This window comes from Diaporthe citri, assembly GCF_014595645.1.
Source record: "Diaporthe citri strain NFHF-8-4 chromosome Unknown scaffold_24, whole genome shotgun sequence".
In the NCBI taxonomy this organism is placed as follows: Eukaryota; Fungi; Ascomycota; class Sordariomycetes; order Diaporthales; family Diaporthaceae; genus Diaporthe; species Diaporthe citri.
The window spans coordinates 33,412-58,911 of record NW_025064869.1 but is presented as its reverse complement, the minus strand read 5'-3'; the positions used below and the strand labels follow the sequence as shown (position 1 = coordinate 58,911).

Genomic DNA, 25,500 nt, shown 5'->3' with positions numbered 1-25,500 from the left:
AGATATTTATTAACAGAAATCCTTGATATACCTAAATACTCACCAGCCTCTGTCATAGAAGAAAAGGTTATATTCTCCCCTATTTCATTATTAGTGACAAGGACAGATTTTCTTAAGGTATTACTTAAACGCATTTTTTCTGTACGCTCCTCATCAAAAAGGAGCTTGCGCGATCCTCCGGATACCAATAAAGCTTCTCTTTTAAGGTCACGGCTAGATTCTGAGATCTTCCTATTCTTAGAAGCAATACTTATTAATTTTTTAGCTGCTTCGCTATGTCTGTATCCTAAAGGGGACCCTGCAACTTTGAATATATTATACTCAGGACTAAATTTATCAAAATAGAATTGTTCTCTTTCAAGTAATACCTCAGGAGAGCAATATTCTAAAATTTCTTCGCCCTACGGGCGACCCAGGGGACTCCTTGAGCCTGCTTTGCAGGCGGAAGTCCCCGCGGGGAATCTAAAATCCCCATAACCATATTTTAAAAGCGCTTTATAAATAATTAAATTACGTTTAGGGTAAGATATATGATTATAATTAAAATATTGTTTGAATCTTATATTCAACTTAATAGATGAACCTATGTAACTTTTACCTATGATTACAACTTTTTAAAGGCATATCGATTTTTATAAAGCTTCTGATTACGAGCGAAATAATTAGAGATTGCTGAATGATTAGTATTTAAAGCTAATGCAGCCAACGCTATAGAATCATATATAGTTGTGATATTATTTTTAATATCAATTACTTCGATTTTTTGATAAGGTCTTCCAGCCCCTTCAGGTCTTGGGTTATGCTTACCAAACATATGATTTTTTTCTCCTGCTTTTTTCCCTATCTGAGATATAGACATTTTCGCTCGAGCGGCTTCAGAATATTTATATCCTAACGATGACCCTGCAACTTTGAATATATTATATTCAGGATTTAATTTATCCATGTAGAATTGCTCTCTTTGAAGTAATACCTGGTGATCGCAATATTCTAAAATTTCTTCGCCCTACGGGCGACCCAGGGGACTCCTTGAGCCTGCTTTGCAGGCGGAAGTCCCCGCGGGGAGTCTAAACTCCCCATAACCATATTTTAAAAGTGCCTTATAAATAGCCATATTTCGTTTAGAGTCTGTAAGATGATTATAATTAAAATATTGTTTAAACCTTATACTAAAATTTCTAGCTGATCCGACATAAGATTTTCCTGATTCTATGTGCACTCAACAATAAATACCAGTTCGTCCTTTATTTTCATTAATAATTAGTTCTTTTTCCTTATCAGGATTAATATAAACTTTAACTGGTAAAGGTTTAGAAGATGTAGACATAGTTCTTTTACCGTTAGAGTGAGAAATAAATAGACTATATGACCGACTTCCCTTCCCTTCCCTTCCCTTCCCTTCCCTTCCCTTCCCTTCCCTTCCCTTAACAGTACACCTTGAGTATTATGCTTAGTTGCCATAACCATAGAGTAATAGTTAGGTATCAGTATTAAATTACGAATTTCAGATAAAATCGATAGACCACTTAATACCCGTAACATTCCTGTAATGAACTCATACATAAAATTTAGGTATATAATGACCAAGACTATACAGAAACTTTAATTTGAGTTACTTGATTCTACTCAAAACCACTTTTATGACGACTAGAGTACACCTTACGGTATTGAAGAAAATACCGAAGAACCGTCTACTCGTTGCTCTTTTACAAATACTCCACCTATATGAAAGAAAAAATATATATTTTTTCATAGATCCCGTTCAGGAGGATCCTGAATTATCACTAGCATAGTAGGGGATAGAAAATTTGATTTAGATCCGCGATTACCCATTGCTCTTTCGATTATCTCTAGTGATATTACCATACCTCTAAAAAGTTAACTTAATTTCCTTAATAGACTCTTTCACCTAATGGAAAGAGCTAGTGATTAGCTAGGCCAGTTATATATTTACAATATAACCTTGGTTACTAGAGCTTTAGGGCTTCCCCGGAGTTTGGCTCTTATTCACAATTTATAGGGGTTTTATACTACTTTCATGAATTCTATCAGCACTAATAAAGGTAATAAAGGTAATGGACAACCAGCTGGAACTAACAGTGAAAAGAATTCTAAACCATGTTTTTGGAATCCTAATATTGTAGCCCCTAATACAATTGTAAAACTAAGAGAAAAAGTTAATACAAAGTGACTTGTAGATGCAAAACTGTATGGACTATTTGATAAGTCATATAGACTTATAAATTGGACTATATCTTAATTATTTTTAGTATTTAATACTCAAATAATTTTTCACGTTTAGTCTCTGAGGATCCTACTCATAACATAACTTGTTATTTTGGTTTCCTGCTGATTGTTCATTGTTTCATCCATTAAGATTATTACTAATAAATTATTAGTACTTAAGGCCTTAGAAGTTTCCAGCAATACAGTGAAATTTTACGTATTATATTTATTATAATTTTACCCTATACTACTAAGAATTTAAATATTAATCTAATCTTTTATTATTCGTATCCGTAGGATCGCGCAAGCTCTAGATTTAATTATTTGGATTTTTTCGATACCTTCCTTTGTTAAATGATCTTTAGTTCGTATTAACTCAACCACTTTGAAAAAATCCAAATAATTAGCTTGTTTAGTACCAATTAAAGGATATTCGTTGAATAAAGGTATAATTTTATTACTTATATCCGAAAATTTTGAAACAATAAATGTTGCTTCATTACGACTTGAAGAGCATCTACCACATCCTAAATAATTTATCAAACCCTCAAGTAAAAATAAATCTCTATTGTGTTGAGTTATTGTAAACCTTAAAGATATATCGTATCTTTTTTTACTTTTAGCTTCTTGGACAACAACCATAAAACACCCTTCACCTTCAACAAATCCTACAAATCAATTTATATCTTGTATTTCTGAAAATTTAACTTCTGGTCTTTCTATTGGAGTCACATTAGGAAAAAACTCTTTAAATTTATCAGATAGTCCTCAATTTAAACTAGCTTTTATACTAATTAATTTAAGTAACCCTTCCATAGTAAGATGTGATTTATTTTCAATTAAATGAACAGATTGTTTAAATAAAAAGTAATCTGCAGATTTTTGAGTTAATAAAGGATATTTGTCAAAATGATTTATAATTATTTTTAAGTTTTTTAAAGAACTAACACGATAGACTGAAGCATTATCACTATGTTTGTATATTTTACCAATACCTCAGGTTCTTTGTAAAGCCTCTAAAATATTTTTGTCCTTATTATGAACAGTGATTTTAAAGATAGGTTTAACTTGTCATTTAAGTAGCATTCTACTATCTTTAAAAATAGATGTAGTGAAACATCTGCATCTACAAACCCTGTAATATAATAAGGGTTAAGATAATAAGAATTACTTTTATTAAAATTATAATTAGGAGATTTTGAAGTAGAAGTAGAATATTGTTTAATATTACGGTTCTTACTATAACCAAAATTATAGCCGTAATAACAATATTGATGTTGAGGCGCAAGCTCATAATATAGAATAGTAATAAAATCAAAAAATAAATTATGAATACGTAGGCTCCTTTTAACCATTCCAATTAAGTTATTCATTAATATAACAATAAATAAAGTATAAATAAATGGGAAATATATTTGACCATTTTTACCATTTATTTGATTTGTAACAATGCTATGTATAGTAGCGTATAAAGACTCTTGGCTTATTGATCAATTGTTACTTACTAATTTATTAAAATTAGTACTTAAAATAGCAATTGTTAATATAAATAATCCACCTATTGTTAAATAGAATCCAATATTTGTAATAGAAATGTGCAAGTTACCAAATATCATGGCAATCAAATTTATCTTAAAATATTAAAAAAAGCAGTAATAATAAATAACAAAAAAATTAAAAAGCTACGCTAAATTCGTATCAGACAAAAGAAATTTTAAATCAAAATAAAGTATTCTCTTCTCTCTTTCATATATCCGGGCTAGCAAAGCCGCCGCCGAATAAAAGATATTTTTACTTAGACCACAGATCTGACTACTTTCAAATTTGATTTAATTTCACGTATCTGATTAAACCCCTCATTAGTAAGGTGATCCTTAGATTTAATAATCTCACTAGTTTTACATACACAATTAAAATCTTCGGATTTCACACCTAAAACTTCATGTTTTTGGAAAAAAGGTAATATTTTCGGATATGTTAGAAAATCTAGAACAAATATAATAAATAGCCTTCTTAGAAATAGAGAATCTTCCACATCCTAAGTAATCCACAAAACTTTTCATCAGTAATTCATCCCGAGTATGTTGAACTACTGTAAAGATTAATTCAACATATTTTCTAGAATTATCTGGGGTTTCACGTAGTCTAATGTGGAAGTTACCTTCACCTGTGACAAACCCAGCTAGTCAGTAAGGATCTTTAATAGTTTGTCCTTCAACAAGAGGTCTCGGGAAATGCACAGTATTAGGAAAAGCTACTTCCACCCAGGGGGTGGATAGACCTTTATTCATTGAAGCTTTAAGATTAACAATCTTTTGTAACCCCTCTATTGTAAGATGTTCCTTATTATTCATATTATTAACTACAAGTTTAAATAATTCAAAATCTGCTTTCTTTTGTGTTATAAGAGGATATTTATCAAAATGAGGGATAATTACATTGGTAATTTGTTCTAAAGATGTAACTCGTAATTGAATTTGATCCTTACCTTTAGGATCAATGCTTCCTATTAATTCCGAGTTTTCTGCATAAATAGTAAAAAAAGATTGAATCTTCTTAATTAATTCTAAATCCCTTTCATGCTGTGTGATAACAAATCTAACTTGGACTTTTCAACCCGTACGAAGGGCAGGATATTTTACAACTGAAACCATAAAAGAACCCTCTGCATCCATAAACCCAGTAATAAAGAAAGGGTTTATCGAGTTTAATTTCCCCTTATCATCAATGATCCCCGATCCAAAATTATTGGGCCGTGGCCGAACAGAAAGGCAACTAGTATAATTATCTACTGCCAACATACTACGGGTTATCTTATTTGTTGAATACTGTCTTTTAAATAAAATGTTAGAAGGGATTTTGACTTGATAATTTGTTTCCAAACCCATTAGAGTACATCTTAAATGTGGACGCTTATCTGCCTTAATCCCACATCAACTACCGTATACTCGTTGCTCTTTTACAAACTTTGTATAGTTTGATTTAGATCCGCGATTACCCATTGCTCTTTCGATTATCTCCTGACTTATTACCTTACATGAGTAATTACTTCATCCACATATATACTTTCGCATACAGCTTGGTATCAGAAGCTTTAGGGCGTCTCCGGAGTTTGGTAGTTTAACCCACTTTGTGTGTATTTGTTTCCCAGCCAACACAGCAGGTGCATCAAGACTTAATAAATCTCTTATTTCAAATTGGTCTAGTGGACTAAGTATTTCTCTGTATAAATTATTATTAAAGCTCAAAGTACTCATATTGTACATTTATAGCTTTCTTTCTATATAAGCCTTCATAGATCCTATGTGCACATAATATTACGTTAGCGTAATACACCTTTGAAGGTTTAATACAACTTACCTGTTACAACCTCGCTATTTTTTTTAGCAGTGCGCCTGACGAAGCATGGCGCCATACTTCTGTCCTTCGCCTGAAGTATAGTAGGGCTGCACCTTAATTGTAGCTAGATGTCCGCCTGCCAGACGAAGTACAGAGGAAATACACTTTGGACGATGTACAGAGTCAGTATAGCAGTCAGAAGACGAAGTATTCATACAGGAATGCATACTTTGTCAGCTAGAAATATGCCTACTACTGGCTGGCTACTTCGTCAGCATGCAGCCAGAAATTAATTTTTTTCAGCGCTAGCATGAAGTTTTGAAATAAAAGTACGTGATAGAAATAAACGTACAAATCTAGGTAAAATATATTTAGATAACATATATACTGTTATAGCTATAATTGCAAAAATAAAAGTTACTTCATTTATAAAATAAAAGGGTACTAATTGAGGCATATTAAATTCTTAATTATTGATTAATTACTTACATATAGAGTAATAGCGTCAAGTATTTGACGAAAAGATTGAAAAATTTTACCCTCCTCAATACTATATTATTATATTTAAGGAATCATTCCTACGAATACAGGAGTATTATCCACGTTGAGGAAGAATAAATACCCCAGCGAAGTAAGAAGTCTTCATAAGGATAATAATATATAATAAGAAGGAGTAAATATAATTTTAAGATTGTTTATTTTTAAAAAGGTTTCTATTATTACAGTTTTTAGCTATAATACTAATAGATAATATCCTTTCTAATAAATTTAGAGATTTTTAGAATATTCTAAAACCCTAACTAAGTAAACAGGGAGAAGGAAAGTGGGAGGGGATGGTGAATTTTCTTAAAGATACCCCCCCCCCTCTCCAAATTTGATTTATTAGAATTTAAAGTGAAAGAAGCTAGTATAAATAATAATAAAATATTAGTAATATAGTTGTTGTAGAACATTTCGACTTGAACCTAAACCTATAAATATGTCTTTAGTTACAAATCCAAAAAATATTGAAAAGCTAGTCTCACTTATTTTTTTTCATCATCAGACTTATTTCTCTTCTCTTTTTCAAATCATCGAAGTTTTCTTTTAGCTCGATTTTTAGCTCTTATAGCCTCCTGTTCTTCTTGAGGAAAGTCTTTTATAGATCTATGACCACGACGAGCATAAGATGCTCGATTTTTAGCTAATCTTTTCTGTTTTTCTTCCTCTGTTTCAGTTACTTTCCTATTAGCTCTATGTTTAGCACTACTAGCTCGAGACTTAGCTCTTTTGGCTTCTTTTTTTTTTGATTCTTCATCAGATAAATCTTCATCAGTATCTTTTTTATCTTCATAATGAGCTTTACCTGGTGAATATCCAACTGGTTTTTTTGGAGGTTTTCCACCACCACCAGCCGGCTGCCCGAACCCTCCTGGTTGACCTGTACCAGAACCACGTGGTCCCGGATTACTAGTTAACATTTTAATTATATACTCTGAAATATAGTTAATAAAAATTTCAACTGTTTTATCTAATAAAAGAAATAACAAAAATAAGAAAATACATACTAAGATTACTAAAAATAAAAATAAAGTTAAATTTAGAATTAAATTTAACGAAGGAAAAAACTTTTTTACTTGTTTACTACAAGATATATAGCATATACTTAGATCTAAAATTACTATAAAGATAGCATAAGTTAATATAACTAACCCTAAATAATCTTGTATAGAATAAGTCATATCTAATAATTCAATAAGATTTATATTTACTAATTCCGAGTAAGCTCGGTGTGTGCAGAATGGTAGAAGAATATAACAAAAAAATAATAAGCTAAATACTTCTCATTTGCTTTTAGGCACTAAAATATTATGTAGATCGAGAAGTAATTTATTTATAGCAGTTAATAAACTATCATGTTTGAAATTAAAAAAAAAATTTCAAACTATTCGTGAAACAATTTTTTCTATTCTATTATATATTTTCTCTTTGATATAAAAAATAAAATCAGTCAACAATGCTATGAATGGTAGGAAATTCATATTTAGATTAAATTAGGTGATGAATTACTTACATATAGAGTAATAGCGTCAAGTATTTGACGAAAAGATTGAAAAGTTTTACCCTCCTAAATATTATATTATTATCCTTCATGCGAAGACAGGAGTATTATCCACGTTGAGGAATGATAAATATCCCCTCGAAGTAAGAAGTCTTCATAAGGATAATAATATATATAATAAGAAGGAGTAAATATAATTTGAATATTCTTTATTATTTAAAAAGAAGGGCTCTGTCTGGCCTGACGACGAAGTACTCCTGACGATGCAGAGCTTTGTATTATAATAGTTTTTTACTATAATAAGAATATTCTTTCTAATATTTTTAATAATTTGTGAAATATAATGTTCTTTAATAATATTAGCCAATCTATAAAAGAATTCGTACTTACTAATATATTAAATTTTTTCAAATGCATTAATAATATTATGTGCTAATATTAGATTTAAACTAACATAAGTAATATCCTAAAAAACTTCTCTTTTAAAAGATAGTTTATTGTAATAAAAGTCTACAATAAAATAATCGTTTTCTAAATATTCCTCCAGAGGTTGCATGTAAAGCAATTGTCTGTTAAGTCAATATATAGAACTATCATACTTAATATCTTCTATATTTTTATGTAGACCAACACCTGCAGATTGTAAATTTAAATATACATCTAACAAAATGTTATATTCTCATATAAGTAAGTATAAAGATAGCACTCATTGTTTATATAGTGATATAGAACTTTTATCCTATATATCAACAAATTTAAATTCTGTACCAACTAGAGGTGTAATAGTTGCATCTTTAAAAGTTGGAGTGTTATAAGCTATTCATTTTAAAACAGTCTTCTTTTCGTGCGTAGGCTAAAAAAGAAGAAAACTTAGGCATTATTACCTTAGAATTATGCTTTTTAATTAAAGGCAATAGATCTTGCACTTGAGTATAAGATTTTCCCTTATGAAGCCGAAAAATTAACAACCTTTGTACTGTATCGATCAAAATCTGTAGACAACTGTTCTATTAGGGCGAAGCACCAATAATTCAGGATATTGGTCTAATAATGCCTCTTTATTAGCAAATTGTTTATTATAAAATAAACCAAAAGTATCCGATTTTAAAGATATACCTTTATCTTTAACTAACTTTAAAATAGAATTATTTAAATTATCAATAATAAAACTACTGCAAAATAAAGCGAATAATTCTATGTCAGTAGAAGAACTAGTGGTAAATAAATTTTTAGCTTTAGAAGGTACAATACCTAAAGCCTTATTGAATACTAAGACTTTAGGTTGATTGCTAAAAAACCCTAATTTAAGACGTACTCCACTAGATTTAAAAAGAGTAGAGGGAAAGCCCCAGATTATGAGCTTTCCCCAAAATATTGTTTAGAGCTTGCGCCATCATTTAAACTAAAAGAAGCTAGTATAAATAATATTACTATTAAACTACCACTAATTTCAGATAAATAAAGAATAAATATAAAAGATATAAGGCCAACTAAAATGTATAAAGCGTAACTTGTAACTACACCTGTACTTAATTTAGTTAAGCTCTTACTAAAATTCATTAATGCTTTCTCTAGTCCAAAAGGTCCTATTAATTCTATACTACCTTTATCTAAAACTTTAGTAGTTTGACCACCAAGCTTTAGTACTAAATTAGTAATATAGTTGTTGTAGAACATTTCGACAAGGAATCTTTGATTAAAGAAACCATAAATATTACGACCGAATCTAGATAACTTAAAATTAAGCACAATTGTAGGTAAGTATTCAGATATAAAAACCGCGAATGCACTAAAGAAAACTGTAAAAAAGAAAGGTAAAAGTTTAAATAAAGTAGGAACGGCGAACTCTGTGTCAATTACTATTTCATTACTAGGGTGAATATAAATAGAATTTATCTGAAAAGAAACCTGAACCAATACCTAAGAAAATATCTTTAACTATGAAACCGAAAAATATTGAAAATATAGCTAAGATTATTAAAGGTAACATCATATATAAGTCTCCTTCATGAGAATGAGAATTACTGATATTATGAGAATAATTTTCTAGAGCTACCATTATTCTTTTTCTTCTATCCACAAAAGTATTATTTTCAAGAGCGTAAACAGTGCTCCGTCGACCTAATAATCTAGGATACATCAATCCTTCTCAAATAACAGTGTTTACTTCATCTAATAAAGATTTAAGTATAGAAGGATCTATAGCTTTAGAAGTATCTAAAGAATTTACTTTTTCTAAAAATACATCATGTGCATCATAAATCATCCATACCCATATGTAGTTTAATAGAACCCGCTGTTTGAACTATGACTAAAGCATATTCTTTTATCATGCTAAGAATCAACTTAGATTCACTTATATTTTGTCAATAACTAGTGTTATAGTAAATATAAGGTCCATTGGGTGAAGTTAAGAATGTTAAGTATAAAACTTTAACAGAATACAAAGTAGTGAATATAGCTCCTATTGTAGCTATAACATAAACAGCAATACTACTAAAATGATATTGTCCAAAGGCAGATTCTAATATAAAATCTTTACTATAAAAACCAGTCATAAAAGGGAAAGCTACTAAACTTAAACTTGCTATTAAGATAACAGAATAAGTTAAAGGTAAGAATGAGATTAATCCTCCATATCTTCTGAAGTCTTGATTATCAGCTACTGCGTGAATAACAGCACCTGCACCTAAAAATAATAATGCTTTATAGAAAGCATGATTTACTAAATGAAATAAAGCTATATTATAAGAAGATAAACCTATAGCTATAACCATCATCCCTAATTGAGACATAGTAGAATAAGCTATAACTTTTTTAATATCTTGTTGGAATAAACCTACAAGAGAACTAAATACAGTTGTTATTGCTCCTAATCATAAGCATATTAGTAATACAGTACTGCTATATTCTATTAAAGGAGATGAACGCATTAATAAGTACACACCCGCTGTTACCATTGTAGCAGCGTGTATTAATGCAGAAACTGGAGTAGGACCCTCCATAGCCATTGGAAGTCAAACGTGAAGTCCAACTTGTGAACTTTTAGCCATCGCTCCAATAACTAAGCAAATACCTATGACAGTAATAACATTTTCATTAATGTAAGGAGCCAATGAAAATACTGTGCTATAATCTAAATTACCTAAAGATCATAGGATCGAGAACATACCTATAGTTAATATGCAATCTCCTACTCTATTTGTTAATAAAGCAGATATAGAGCTTTGGTTTGCGGCTATTCTAGTAAATCAAAAACATACTAGAAGATATGAACAAACACCTACCAACTGTTAGGTATTGTTATAATTCTACGAACTAATACCCCTGTACTTTAATACCTAAAAGGATTTATATAAGCCCTAGTATAATATACTATATATTATAAACAGTCTGACTATGCATTAAGCACCATTCATGGCACCCACCTTTGTACTAGTCAATCGCGATTAAAATATAACCGACGATCTTAAAGTTTAATTACTTCTTTGATCGTTTTCAAAGGTATCGCTAGTGATACATTAAAGCTAAGTACTAAAAATAATACCACTAACTATGGTTAGTTATTTTAACCAAGTGAATATGATATATTTATAAATAATGTAGATCCCTATTTATAAATAATACTAAATTTTATATAGCATACTTTCATGCATAAAAGGTCCTACAATATCTTTAAGTAAAATATTTTGTCTTACTGGGATGAAAATAACTCACTGGTCTTTTTTCTTTTCTTCTAATCTAGTTTTCAATCCAAAATTTTCGAATAGAACAGACTGAAGATATTTTACATCATCTAAACTAAATGATCTAGTATGTAATATAGTTTGATTATAGACAGATTTTCCTCCATCGTCCATAATCCAGTAAGCTAAACCTCTGGCTGTTAATAATTCTCCAAGGTTTCTAGGAACAATTTTTACTTTATTATAAAATAAATCATAGTAATAATTTAAACAAGACATAGATAAAGTTTTGAAATAAATTGATTTAGTAACAGAACCATTACGTTTATCTGTTCTTGTTAAAACCGTAGGAGACATAGTAACTAAAGGTTCCAGAAATTTATATAAACTATAACATATTGTTCCTTTTCAGGATAAGATTGATCTATTTGCAATCTTGTGTTGTGAGTTGGTTTAGCTCTCATTAAGTGACCGTCCCCTAACATTATTCCAATAAGAGCTTCTTTTTGTTCTATACTTAATTCAAATTCTTTTTTATATTTATTAGTATATTTTATATTAGAACGTTCCAATTTAGTTGAAAATTCTCTAATAGAAGATATGTGTGTCCGACAGTTACCAAATACATTTAACTTAATAGTTGACATATTTAATAAATTATATTGTGAAGATAATAAATGAGGTTTAACAATTCTAGAAAAAGCAGGTATATTTTTAATATGTAATGACCCACCATTAAAACGACTACTATTATTAAGCTCAATGGATGTTTCAATATTATACTTATTCTTTAAAACAAGCGATAAATACTTTAAATCATAAACTGAAACTAAAGATCTATTTATACTAAAAGCATCTTTTTTACCTAACATAGCTTTTTCACCTCCACCTACAGAGGATAAGAATAAAGTTGCTAAAACTAAGGGTGTGAAGTATTCATATAAATTTCGTGGTATAATTTTTAGGTTATCTCTATAGAACATATCGAATAATCATATAAAACTAGAAAAACTATAAGTTTTAAATCTATAAAAAAACAACACATTATTACCTTTACATATTAATTTATACAATTTAGGTTTATTACTGCTACTATAACCTTCTTTTGCAAACATCGAATGAAATCACATTAAATATTCCACATTATTACTATGTTTTACAAAAACTATTCGAACACCTATACCTTTAGATCTTTTTTCTAAATAAGAACTACTTAGTAAAGAACCTAAAATTAAAGAAATTATATTTAAATTATGTGGACCAACCCGTTCTATTGATTTTAATTTCGAGCCCACTCCTGAAAAAGACCTTTTTTGTGCACTAAACATAACCATTAAATTTAATTCACTAAATTCTGAATAATTTAACCATTTAAGGCAATCAGTTAAGTTACCTTCTCAACCAACAAACATCAGTAAATAGTTATTACCTGTTACTAAAACAATCATCATGAAAGTAAACAAGCTTAAATATAACTAAAGAATCTCTGTTGATGAGGATCGCCTGACATGTAACCTATAGAGTAAATATGAACTAATGAACTTATAATTAAAACTGGGATTAACATCGACACTGTTAAAGCGTCAAATTGAAATCCTCAAATAATATTAAATCATTCAGAATCTATTCATCTAAATAGGTTTATTGTAACAGGAATATTGTTAAAACCTACTTCAATAAAAGCCAACAAAGCTAAAATAGTAGTAACTATTACACATGAACAAGTTATTATTTGTGCTCCGCGAACCCCGACTTTTCTACCAAAAAAGCCAGATACTATACTCCCTAATAAAGGTAAAATTATTATACTTAAATACATTATTTATATTCTATTGTAATACTTCCTCTTCGTTATGAAGACATACCGGTCATTAGCCCTAACATTAATATGGATTGTATCTATCTTTTATCATCTATCTTATATCTTCTAAGAACCGGACCCTTTGCCAGTCATACACTATTTGTAATGGGGTGTGGTGCAATATAAAAAGGAATATACTGCACCACCACAATAGCACCTATCTACCTACTTTTAAATAATAAGAAGCAGTAATTGCAATTAATTATAACAAAAAGATTTACTATTAATCGACTCTTTTGGTATTCATTCCGGCTTTTACACTACGGATTTGCTCTAGTCCTTCCTCAGATAAGTGAGCTTTATCTTCCATTAATTTAACAACTATACAAAAATCAAAAAAATCTAAACGTTTATTACCTAGAGGGTAATGCTCTTTGAAAAAAGGAATGATTATAGAAGATATATCTGTAAAACTTACACATTTAAACTTCACCATACCTTTAGAATAACTACTAACAATTCCACAACATAAATAATCTTTAACACTCTCTATTAATAAACTATCACGAATGTGTTGAGCCAGCTCGAATTCTACCCTCACTTGAAAACCTAATTTATGATGTGAAGATTTAAAGATATTCACAGAAAAACACCCTTCACCAGTAGTAAACCCTTGCATTCATTTAGCATGAGGTATAATCGGTTTAAAAGTTGTAGGTCTTTGAACAGGAATAACAGAAGAGAAAGCCTGTTTTATTTTCTCAGGTAACCCTAAATTTAAAGAAGCCTTTATTGCAACTATTTGCTCTAAACCTTCTCGAGTTAAATGTTCTTTATTTAGCATCCTTGATACCACATCTTTGAACAAGAGATAATCACCTTGTTTTTGAGATATTAATGGATATTTATCAAAGTGAGGGATAATTGTGTTAGATATTTGAGACAAAGAACTTACTACATAATAACATTTATCCTTTAAGCATGTAACCGCACCTATACCACCAAAATATACCTGAATTTGCTTTAAGAGATCCACCGCGAGGGGGATCTCCCCGGGGGAAGATCTAGATCTTTTAAATGAAGGTTGATTGAAAAAAAAGCTTGTATATTTCAACCCAAACGATTACGAGGGTCTTTAACCAAACTTATTTTAAAACAACCCTCAGCATCCGTAAACCCAGTGATAAATCAAGCATGTAAGCTCTCTTTTACCAACCCCCCGCAGGGGTCCGAAATAGTTGATAATTTCCCTACAGAAGAAGGTAGTACGTTGTTATTATGCGTACGTGAAACCGATGAAGAGTAATATCTGAGGCCAATGTAACCCATAGAACGAAAGGCTCGTACTATTTCTTTATTGTTATTATTATTGTTCTTTGCCGCCTTAAATGCAAATGTAGCAGTATGACTTAGGCTAAAAAGTGTTAGACGAGATAGAATAAAAATATAGTCCATATACATTAGATAAGCGAAATGACTTCCTCTTCGTTTTACCTCAATACTCTCGTACTGAGACTGACTATATCTTAAGCTAATTATTAATATGAAAGGACTAATCCAGGCGAAGCACCTTTTGGGTGCTTCGCCTGGATTAGCACTCTTCGGAATTATATATTAATAAAAAACCAACTCACATTTAGTCGATGAACTGCACACCATATATTATATATATAAAACTACTGTTGAGAGCCCCCCCTTATTATTTATGAAAAATCCTAGCTAAGGAAAAACTTCTTTGCTTTAGAATCTTGAATTTAGAATCAAGTGAAATTTTTTTTGGGAAATATACGGCAAGACAAAATAACCCCGCCCTCAACTGTGATTAGCACCTAACGTCATTCCGACGCACTATGACCCCTGGCTCTAGAAACCTCTCCAAATACATATAGGGAGGAGACCCATAAGCTCGATCCTCGTTTGCAGGAGTGTCACTCTCCAGATCTAATAAATTCATATTATATTATACTCTAATCCCCATACTTTTTTTAGTAAGCTAACTTAGCTAGCTTAGCTAAATCAGCTACTTTATGTAAGCAATTTTTGTTTATATAATTTTATGGTGCTTGGCTGCGGATCTTCTATATATACAAACCGTTTTTACCGTACAACGAGTCATTACCTGTTCCATTAATTATATTACTACATTAACTTGGTAGGTTTGTTTTTAAGAGTTTCCCGCAATTTGAGAGTTTTGCCTTATAAAAGACTAGACGAAGGTTCACTTCGCCTCTGGTGATCAAGAGAAAAACTTCCTTTTAATCAAGATAATTTTAATCATTCTTATTCATAGAATTTTTTAATTCTATTATTTTATTTAAACCTTTTTCAGTTAAATGTTCTTTATTCTTAATGAGAATAGCAGCTTCTTTAAAATTAATATAATCCTTATATTTAGAACCTTCAATTTTGTACTTATCAAAAAAAGGAATAATATATATAATTATATCATGAATTTTTGTAAATTATAAATTCACATACTTGACGATTTTTATATTGAGCAATATAACCACAATTAAAAAATTCAACTAAACTTTTTAATAATAATATATCTCTTGAATCTTGAGCTATAGAAAAACGTAATCATACTTTACTACCTGATACAGTTATAAAAAAATTGGATTCTCCAGCTGAGAAACCAGCTACTCAGTCAGAAGATAAATTACTTAACATATTATACAGAATTTCTACTCTTTTAACTGGTATTATAGATGGAAAAGTTTCCTTTAAATTTTTAGATAAACCTCAATTAAGAGATGCTCTATGCTCTAAGATTTCTTTTAATCCTTCTAAAGTAGTATGTTTGTTTTCTAACATTAACGATACAATTTGTTTAAATAATATAAAATCTTTATATTTATTACTTATTAATGTATACTTTTCAAAATGAGGTATAATTATATTATTTAAACTAGTTATATCACTAACTCTAAATTCAACCGTAGATCTATCATTTATTTTAGATAAATATCCAACATTATAAAAATAATTTTGAATTAATAATAATAAAGCTCTATCTTTCTCATGTAACTTTATTTGAAATCTAGCTTGTACATTTCATCCTATTTTATATCGAGGGTTCTTTAAAATAGTTACAACAAAAGAACATTCAGCATCCGAAAACCCACTTATAAATAAAGGACTTAAAACTATTTTTCGCCGTCGGCCACTAGAATAATTCCTTCATTGGGGGCTGGCATGCTTTGTCTCTAAATTACGACAGCGTGAAATTGCAGGTAATAAATTAAAATATGAATAAGAATAATTTGATCTTGAATTTTTAACAGGTAAGTTAATTAATCTATAGAAGGCTACTAGAATACCTAAACCTATTGCTGACTCGGCTCCCGCGACTACAATTATATAAATAGCGTAAGTTTGTCCGACTATATCGTCAATGTTTAGTGAACTTACCAATATAAGGAAAGTTATGGCTAAAAGCATTATTTCAATTGAAATAAGCATTAATATAATATTTTTTCTATTTAATACGAATCCTAGGACTCCTATTAAAAAAAGTATTAAGGTTAAATTCATTGTTTGATTATTATAAAAATAAATTATTTTGGAATGTAGTCAGAAGTGACTATCCACTACTATTCTGTTAGATAATCTCCTACCTGATGCCCCGACCTCGCATCAGACAATGGCTATCGTCTCCTTAGGAATAAGCCTCTCTCTGAATATGAAGAGAGGGGAATTTGAATTCCCCTTGTGAAAAAAGCGCAGAGCGTAAAAAAAAAATGCTAGGAATATATCACTCTTCTTAATTCTTATAAAGTGTACGAAGTACGAAGTGTCCTTCTCCCTGACTTCTATACTACTATACTACCGACATACTATAGGAGAAGAAATCAGGATGGCTGGATACAAAGTACCCATAAAATGTATAAGAAGATAACTAAGCCCCTTTTATCTTTGGTTTCCGGCTGATTGCCTAATACTTTGAAATATCAGTGTATTCTACCAATTTTTTTAAGAAAGTCTGTAGTACTAATTCCAAAAGCTCTAAAGGTTTTCCAGCATATAGTGATATAATAATATTTAAAATTACTTTTAAACACGGCACCCTATGTTTATTATATTTTAGTTGCTCAAAACATAGTAAATTTTGTCTTAAGACGACTTCGTCATAAAAGATAAGAGGTATGAAATTTTACATTCACATATTTCTTGCCGAAGGTAGTATAAAGAATTAGTTTTCCTACCTAAAATAGTCAAAAAAAGAAAAAAGTGACTCTTATCTTAAGTGCGTACAAGACTTGAACTTGTACCATAACGACCGTAGCGTTAGGTTCTACCATTAAACTAACACACTTTGAGGGCGGCTGGCTACGCAGCAAAAGTATCCTTACTACGTAGCCAGCCAGCCACCCAGACATTTCATATAAAAGTCTATTAAATAAATTAAGGACCAAATACACTTATAATAGAAACTAAATATTTTATTTAATTTCTTTGTTTAGGTGCATTTAATACTTCAGATACTTTTTTTCTAAGATATGAATCTTGATCCATATATTTTTTTAACTGAAGGATATTCTACATTATATATATGTCTAAACTCCTTACTAGTGTATATAGATTCAGCTCGAACTTTAGCGTCAAGATCTCTTTCGAATGCGTTCAATTCCTTGTAAACTGCGTTTCGTACTTCATTAGTACGATTAAAAAATTCCTTTAAGGCAATTTCTACATTTGTCATAGAAGATAATTTTTCTACCTGAGAAAAATAATTTTCAATAAGATCATTTGTTTTCTTATCTAAGGCTGCAAAGGCTAATTTATCGTTTGCAGAATTAATTATATTGTCTGTAAATAATCTAAATCAAACTTTTCTCTTAATTATATGATGATGTAGATATTTACCTTGAAATTCCAAAACATTAAAAAAAGTTTGATGACCACCTGGAATATCTCTAGATCCTAATGTTAATGGCATTGCATTCAACTTCTCTAAACTAATAAGAACATTTTCATCGGCTTTTATTCAGTCCGAGATAGTTTCTTTTAATCCTTTATTAATCATAGGTATTATTTCAGAGCTACTATTTGAACTTGAACTTTCTCCCTGTTGATTCTCTGATTGTAAATAGTTAGTTCCTATATCATTATTTCCAACACCTATATTAATAGCTTCAGGTTGAAACGGTGAATATAAAGAATTAAAAATATTATCTCATTTGATTTTAACTATACCTATAACTATACCAATTTCCCCAGTAATAAATAAACCTAATAAAGGATAACCCAAAATAATAAAAAAAGAAGTCGTACACATACCAATACTAAAAATATAAAAAAATTCCATCATATTAATATCTTTAGAATTAAGTTTTATATTTTGATTTACTTTCGCCACAATATAGGAAATTAAACCTGAAAGTATAATAAGGTATACTATATGAATATCTGTTAATTTACACAGAGCTCTCAAAGGAAAAGAAAATAATAATCCCATAACCACTATATTTATACAAAATAGAACAAAAGATTTTCTATCTAAAGTAAAAATTTTTTTTAATTTAGTCATAATATCGCAAATTAGTATACCTCTTTGAGGAAATTTATATTAATTATATTTACCTAAATGTTCCTATCCCACTAACTAAGCCAAGAGTAAATCTAGTATAGCAGCCTAACTGCCAAAATTCTTTTACTCTATTACTACAAGACCTATTAACTGCTTACTGAAATTATAATGGTTGATTTGAGCTTAAATATCAAATCTTCCTTATAATTCATTAATTCCTTTCTTATCAGTTTAGATTAACATTACCAAGTGAAACTTGCCCACCTAATAAAGTAAAGCTAAACTGAGCTAACAATACATTAGATAAAGGTTAAATTTGTTTGTTTACTACGACTTTGTACCAACAGCCAAAAGTATATAACAAAATATAAAATACTCCTTAGTTTATATATATAAAAGGAATTTACGGCTAGTCGGAATCGAACCGACACATTCTGTTTGGAAGACAGACATCCTACCATTAAATAATAACCAATTTTTATTGTTTTATTATATTTCCTATTCGTTTTACCTCAATACTATCATATTGATACTTAAAGTAAAAAGGACAATTATATAGTATTGCTATATAACTCACTTAATCTAATATTAATTAGTATAAAAATAAATAAAAATAGTATAAATATACCTCTTATATGTTTTTATTATATAGAGGGGAGGGGGGGGGGGGGGTACATCGAAAACTCGATGTACCCCCCCCCATTTAGTATAAAACAATAATTATTAACTATTGTTCACTAAGTCAAGTAAGAAACTTTTCAAGTGAAACTGATTCGATAACGATAGGCATACTTGAGTGAAGAATTCCACAAATTTATCTACTATTTAATTTATAAAATAAAAGATAAACAAAAGTAATAATATAAAGAAAAAAGTGCGGAATGTTAAAAAAATGCTAGGAATATATCACTCTTTTTATTTCATATAAAAGTGTACTAAGTAGGGATTGCGTCCTGGTACCCCTATGAAATAGTAGCTTAATATTCCTATTTACCTCGTCCTAGGAGGTGTAAATCGTAGCTTAGTCATTTTTTTTATTAACAATTTATACACTTTTAATTAAGGATCTATTACTTAAAAATACGCTTTTTAATTCTCTTTCAATTTAATAACATCTTTGATAGTTTGATTTAAATTTGTAACAAGACGATAATTTACTTTATAAACTGTAGACTCTCTTGTAGTTTCATAAGAATATTTATGATTTAATTGAATTAATTTTCTTAAAATAAAACCTAAGGTATCTTTAATATTAGAACTTCCATACATTTCCTTTTTTACTTTATTTATTTCATTTAAAAAATCTAAATATACACCTTGATTATTAGATATAGGTGCATTTTTTATCCGAGGTCTTAGTCATCAAGTAAACGGTGCTATTACATTCAATTTTATATTTCTCTGTATAGTATAATTAATAAATTTAAATCCTTATCATTATAATTATATAAAGTCTGATCTTTTTTAAACAAAACATTTGTTCATTTTGTATTATTATATAAATCAAATTTTAATTGAACTAATGTTCTTATAACTTTACTTTTTAAATTATCATGTGTACTATTAGAATCACTATTAACTATATGTCTTAATTTATCAATTTTATTTACAAGAATATTGAATTTATAGTCTTTATCCTCTAGGCTAAAATTAGAATCTTGAATAAAGCGAGTAATATTTGCCTTAGTATTAGTGATAACAAGAAAAATGTCCTTTTTATTCTCTTTAAGTTTATTAGTAAGTCTTTCTCCCTGTTTTAATCTATAACCCAAAACTTTTACCGTTAAATTCTCTATTTCATCCCTCATACCTTCAAGTGTTTCTTCTGAAGTTTTATTAAGACTAATTTTTTTTCTAAGTTCATCGCATAGATCATTTAAGGTATTTAATTTTAAGTCTTTATCTTCTATTATTTTTGAGACAAGAATAGAACGCCTTAAGTTAGTTTTACGCAAGGTCACCAAATAACACATTTCAGCATATTTTGTTTTAAAAATTTTACCTTTACCGTTAAAATTTTTATTTATAACCCTATTATCTGTAGCTGTTACTTTTTTGGAAGAGAAGTTTGTTTCTTCAGATAAATCATGGTTTATTTCGGAAGTATTATCACTATCTAAAATTCCCCCGTGATTATTTAAATCTGAAACAGTTAAATCAAACGTATCTTCACTACCATCAGGATAGATTTGTTTAAACAAATAATCTATTTTTAAAAAATTATCAATATTTATAGTTTCTATATAAGATATAAATACCTCTTCACATTTATCTATGTCATAATTAGAATAATCGGACTCATATAAATCTGCACTATCCGTTGTACTAATACTAAGACGACGACTAGATGAAGTTGAAACAGAATCTCTATGAAGACTTTGTTTTACTTGATCTCCTACTATCATACCTAATTCTAATCCTAACTTATCTAAATCTGCACTATCCATTGTACTAATACTAGAAGATCGACTTATTCTAGTTCTTTCGCTAGTTATTACCAAATCAGAACCAACTGTAGATTTACCTACAATTTCATTATAAGTTTGAGCCATTGAATCAGCTAACTCCAACATATCCTGAGAATCCGGCGAATCAGAAGAACTATTTGAGTTTTCTTGTCTTTGACCAGCTCTACGGCTAGACTCTCCAGCTCTTAAATTATACTGATTAGTTTGACGAGATTGATTAATAGCTATATCATATTCTTCTCACATGTTAGCTACATCATCCGCTGAACCTAAATCTACTTCAAAGGTATTAGTTATCGGAGACATATTATCTAGATTATAAGAATTTACTTCATTACCTGAATTAAGATCTAAATTTGTAGCTATACCTTTACCTTTATTAACAAAGACAGATTGAACTCTATTTTCATTGAAATATTCTGAAGAGAAATTTAATTGAGGATCCTTTAATTTTACCTTATTATCACAAACATCTAAATCCCTGTCAATTTCTGAGCCTATTATTGTCTCACCCTCCCAAGAAGATCCTACTGTGCTTTCATTATCCCATAATGAAATATCTGAGTAATCTTTATTTATTAAGTTTATATAATAATGAATATATACATAAGTTAAGGTAGGTGAACTAAAAATCTTATTATAGATCAATACATTCAAAGGCGGACAATCATAAACTTGTGGTAAAGTGTATGGTTGAAATTGTGAACGATAGTAACCACTACCTAATAATTTAGGTTTGACTAATGACACCTTATTACAAGATAGCTCAGATAATAAACGATATTGAAATAGAATTTTTCTATTAAAATATAAAGGTTTATATTTTTCTAAAAAAAAAAAATTAACCAATGGATTAATGTATTTTTTAATCCTTAAACCATCTAATACAGTTTTTAAATATTTTGGTTCTAACCAAGGCGTTATATCCCTTATCATATCTTTTTTACTTAAAATATCATATACGCTTATAAATAATATAATTTTTTCTTCATCATAACAAAATATAATATTTAACAGTAGAAGTAAAGCAAGGCGTAGTGTAAAAATATAACCAAATAAAAAGCATATTTCTTTTAAACTAGATTTGTTTAACCCAAATATAACTAAACCAACTTGAATTAGAACAACAAATATAATTACATATTTGTAAAGCTCGTAATTAAGATATAAAACAATAGATTCTCAAGTAATATTTGGATAGATTGGATGGAAAAAACCCAAAATACAACTTATAATAGAAAATATTACTATTAAAATTACACTACTAATAACTCAAGGAAAAAGACTCTTTTTCCTTGTTATATTATTTAAACTTGTATTAAAAAATAACTTTATATTTTGAGTTATTTCCCGTTTATATTTCTCTTTTTCCCTGTGAAAAAAGAACTCAAAATTAATATAGACTAAGCAAGGTAAAACAGTTAACATAGCTAGATGAATAGTATCTAGTTCTAATAATTCTAAACCTCCGATTATAAGAACAATAAATAAATGTAGCGCTAAATCAAGTAATAAACTTCTCAAATGAAACAGATTCGAGACACTACTACGAACGCTACACACGAGGGGATGGTCCACCTTGTTCCTTATAGGGAGAGTACTAAAAGTACGTTTATTACGCTCAACCTTGATCATCTTAAAAGTACCTTTATATATAGCACCCTTATTAACAGTATATGAAAGAGTACCAGTACTAGCCTTGTATTTTGAATCATAAGATTGAATTAGGTCTAAACTTATGTTTTTTTTAGCCATCTGAGAAGGTGAAGAATAGTTTTTAAAAAAATTCTCAACTATTTGGATAGGACTAACCTTATCAAAGCTTTTTAGTAACTTTCAAAATTCCTTTTTAGAGTTAACCATACTAACTGAAAGGTCTAAAGGGACCAATTTACCACTCTTATTGTAAAAAGTAATAGTTGAAAAGGACTTTTTATAACTAGCGGAGCTGGTTAGAGGGGGTATACAATTAGTATTCGACACCCCCATATATGAACGATATATTAACCTCTCTCTAATTATATAACAAGTACCACTACCTCCACCCTCACAAGGTGAATAGCTAGGTTTACCGCTACTATAGTATAGTGAAATTGGTTTATAAGAATAAATAAATTTTTCCCTTTTATTAAATCCTATAAATTTATTTACTGTTCGCTTAACCATACCAAAAAAAATGCTCTAAAAAGAAACTGACTGTATAACTATCGGCATACTTGAGTGAAGAATCCCACAAATTTCTGAACATTGCGTTTACTCTACAATAATTTAATGTAATAAATAAATTATAATTAATATAAACCTAATCCGGCTACAGGATAAAGGGAGGATAAGGCGGCTACTGATGCTTACGAAGGCGTAACCATGCAAGCAACCGTTAGTCCTTAAAAAAAAGAGTTATTTATAAGAAAAATAAAAACTTTTATATATTTACCACCGTCTTTTAAACGTAAATATAAAGTCTTTCTATCTAATTTTATGTTTAAAGTATCAAAGTATTTTATTGTATCCGTGATACTTTCAAAATATTTTTCAAAATCTCCCCCCTTAACAGATACAGATTTATTTTTTCTATTTACCTTTGAAGAATCATCCTTATTTATTTTTAATTTAAGATGTTCTTCCATTATTAATCCAACTTGTTCAAAATTATCCGGTAAAGCTATATCCGAGTATTTACATACGAAATTATGAAATACTTTACCCATCTTAATATATCTGGTTAAAGTATCTCTTTTTATAGTTAAACCTAATCCTCTTAAATATTCAATACAAGAAGTTAAAGAATCAAATTTTAAATTATGACCTGGATAATATACAAAAGTATTTCCTTCTTTGATTTCTAATTCCACTGGTATACTTCTACGAGTACCTAATTTATACGTATTTTGTCTTTCTTCTTGCATTATACCTACTAATTCTTGTATAGAAATATTACTTACAGAAGCAGTAGATATAGGATAGCTTAATAACAAGAATTTATTAAGATAAGGTAATTTTGAATCAAGAAACTTTTTGCTAGTTTCAGTGTGTATATTTAATACTCTTTTTAACTCAATTTTAGATTTAGCATGATAATAAAGAGTATTACATGTTAGATCATAAACATATACAGGATCACCTTTTGAAGACCCAGCATTAACAACTCTTAAAGTATTTAAGTTAAATTCTTTATTTAATAAAGAATATTGTTCTAAAATTAAAGCGTCTTGACTACTAAATTTATTACTATCTAGCTTAAAAATTATTAATTTAAAAGCTTTTAGCCCATATTTGTCAAGTAAAGGTAAAAATTTACCTGCTAAAGGAAAATCCCCATTAAAGTAATAATCCATTCTACGTCTTAGTAAATTAGATGAACCTACATATTTATCCCCTGTATTTTTATGTATAAACATGTATACACCAAAGAAACCTTTATGTTTAGATTTTCCAGTTAATTCATCTAAAAGTTTAGAATTTTCTGGTGTAGATATAGGAAGATCGAATTCAACACCTTTAACTTGTAATAATTGGTTTAATTTAGAGTCAGTAACTACTAAATTTTGATTTAATAATATTTTATTCATTACTAATAAAGTAGTAGGTTTTCCACTATTGATATGTTCTAACGCTAAATATTCTGGATTATTCGCTAAAGGTTTAATTGAACTAAAAGATCTTGTTAAACATACAGCAGTTGCTAAAGAACCTATATGCGCCCAAGGATACTACAACAGTTTTACCTAATAAAAAGGGCTTTATGTGTGTTATTTTTATAACATACTTTAAATTTTATTATTACATTAATAATAAGTTTAGCAAACTATTGTAGAGAATTCCCTAAATATAAATTAACAAATAAATATATATTTATTTTACAAAAAATATAAGTAAAAACTAATATTTTTCTGCACCTTTTCAGGTGGGGCCTGACTATATCTTAAGCATTATTCATATTAATAATACCAACCACCGTTTAGTCGATGAACTGCATACCAAATAAGGCTACGCCTAAACTTGGTACTTGGCTGCGGATTGCCCATTGAATAATAAATCCTGATTTTCCCATACCACGAGTCATTACCTGTGCCACAAACTATGTTACCATGCCTGTTTGGATAAGATTTCTTTAGGGGTTTCCCGCAATTTGATGATTTATAACCATAGGTTCACTACAGTACCGGCCATTGTTCGAAGACCGTAAAATACACCTTCTCTATTAATAAAAACAGATACTTGATTTAATCTACCTGGATAAGCATCACATTTAATACCTAATGAAGGGCAAGCGAAAGAATGTATAACATCACCAGCAGTAATAATAAATCTTACATGAGTTAATTCAGGTAAAATTACTCTATTATCTACTTCTAACATTCTTAATCTACCTTCTTCCAAGTCAGAATCTGGTACGATATATGAATCAA

General features: G+C 29.2%; 2 non-coding genes across 2 annotated transcripts; both read right to left on the bottom strand.

Annotated features, from left to right (window-relative positions):
- Positions 1-17,337: 17,337 nt before the first annotated feature.
- Positions 17,338-17,408, bottom strand: INS49_007589. The gene has a single exon. It is a non-coding gene; the product is annotated as a tRNA-Arg (tRNA).
- A 1,617-nt stretch (positions 17,409-19,025) lies between these two features.
- Positions 19,026-19,098, bottom strand: INS49_007588. Its single transcript has one exon. It is a non-coding gene; the product is annotated as a tRNA-Gly (tRNA).
- Positions 19,099-25,500: the final 6,402 nt, after the last annotated feature.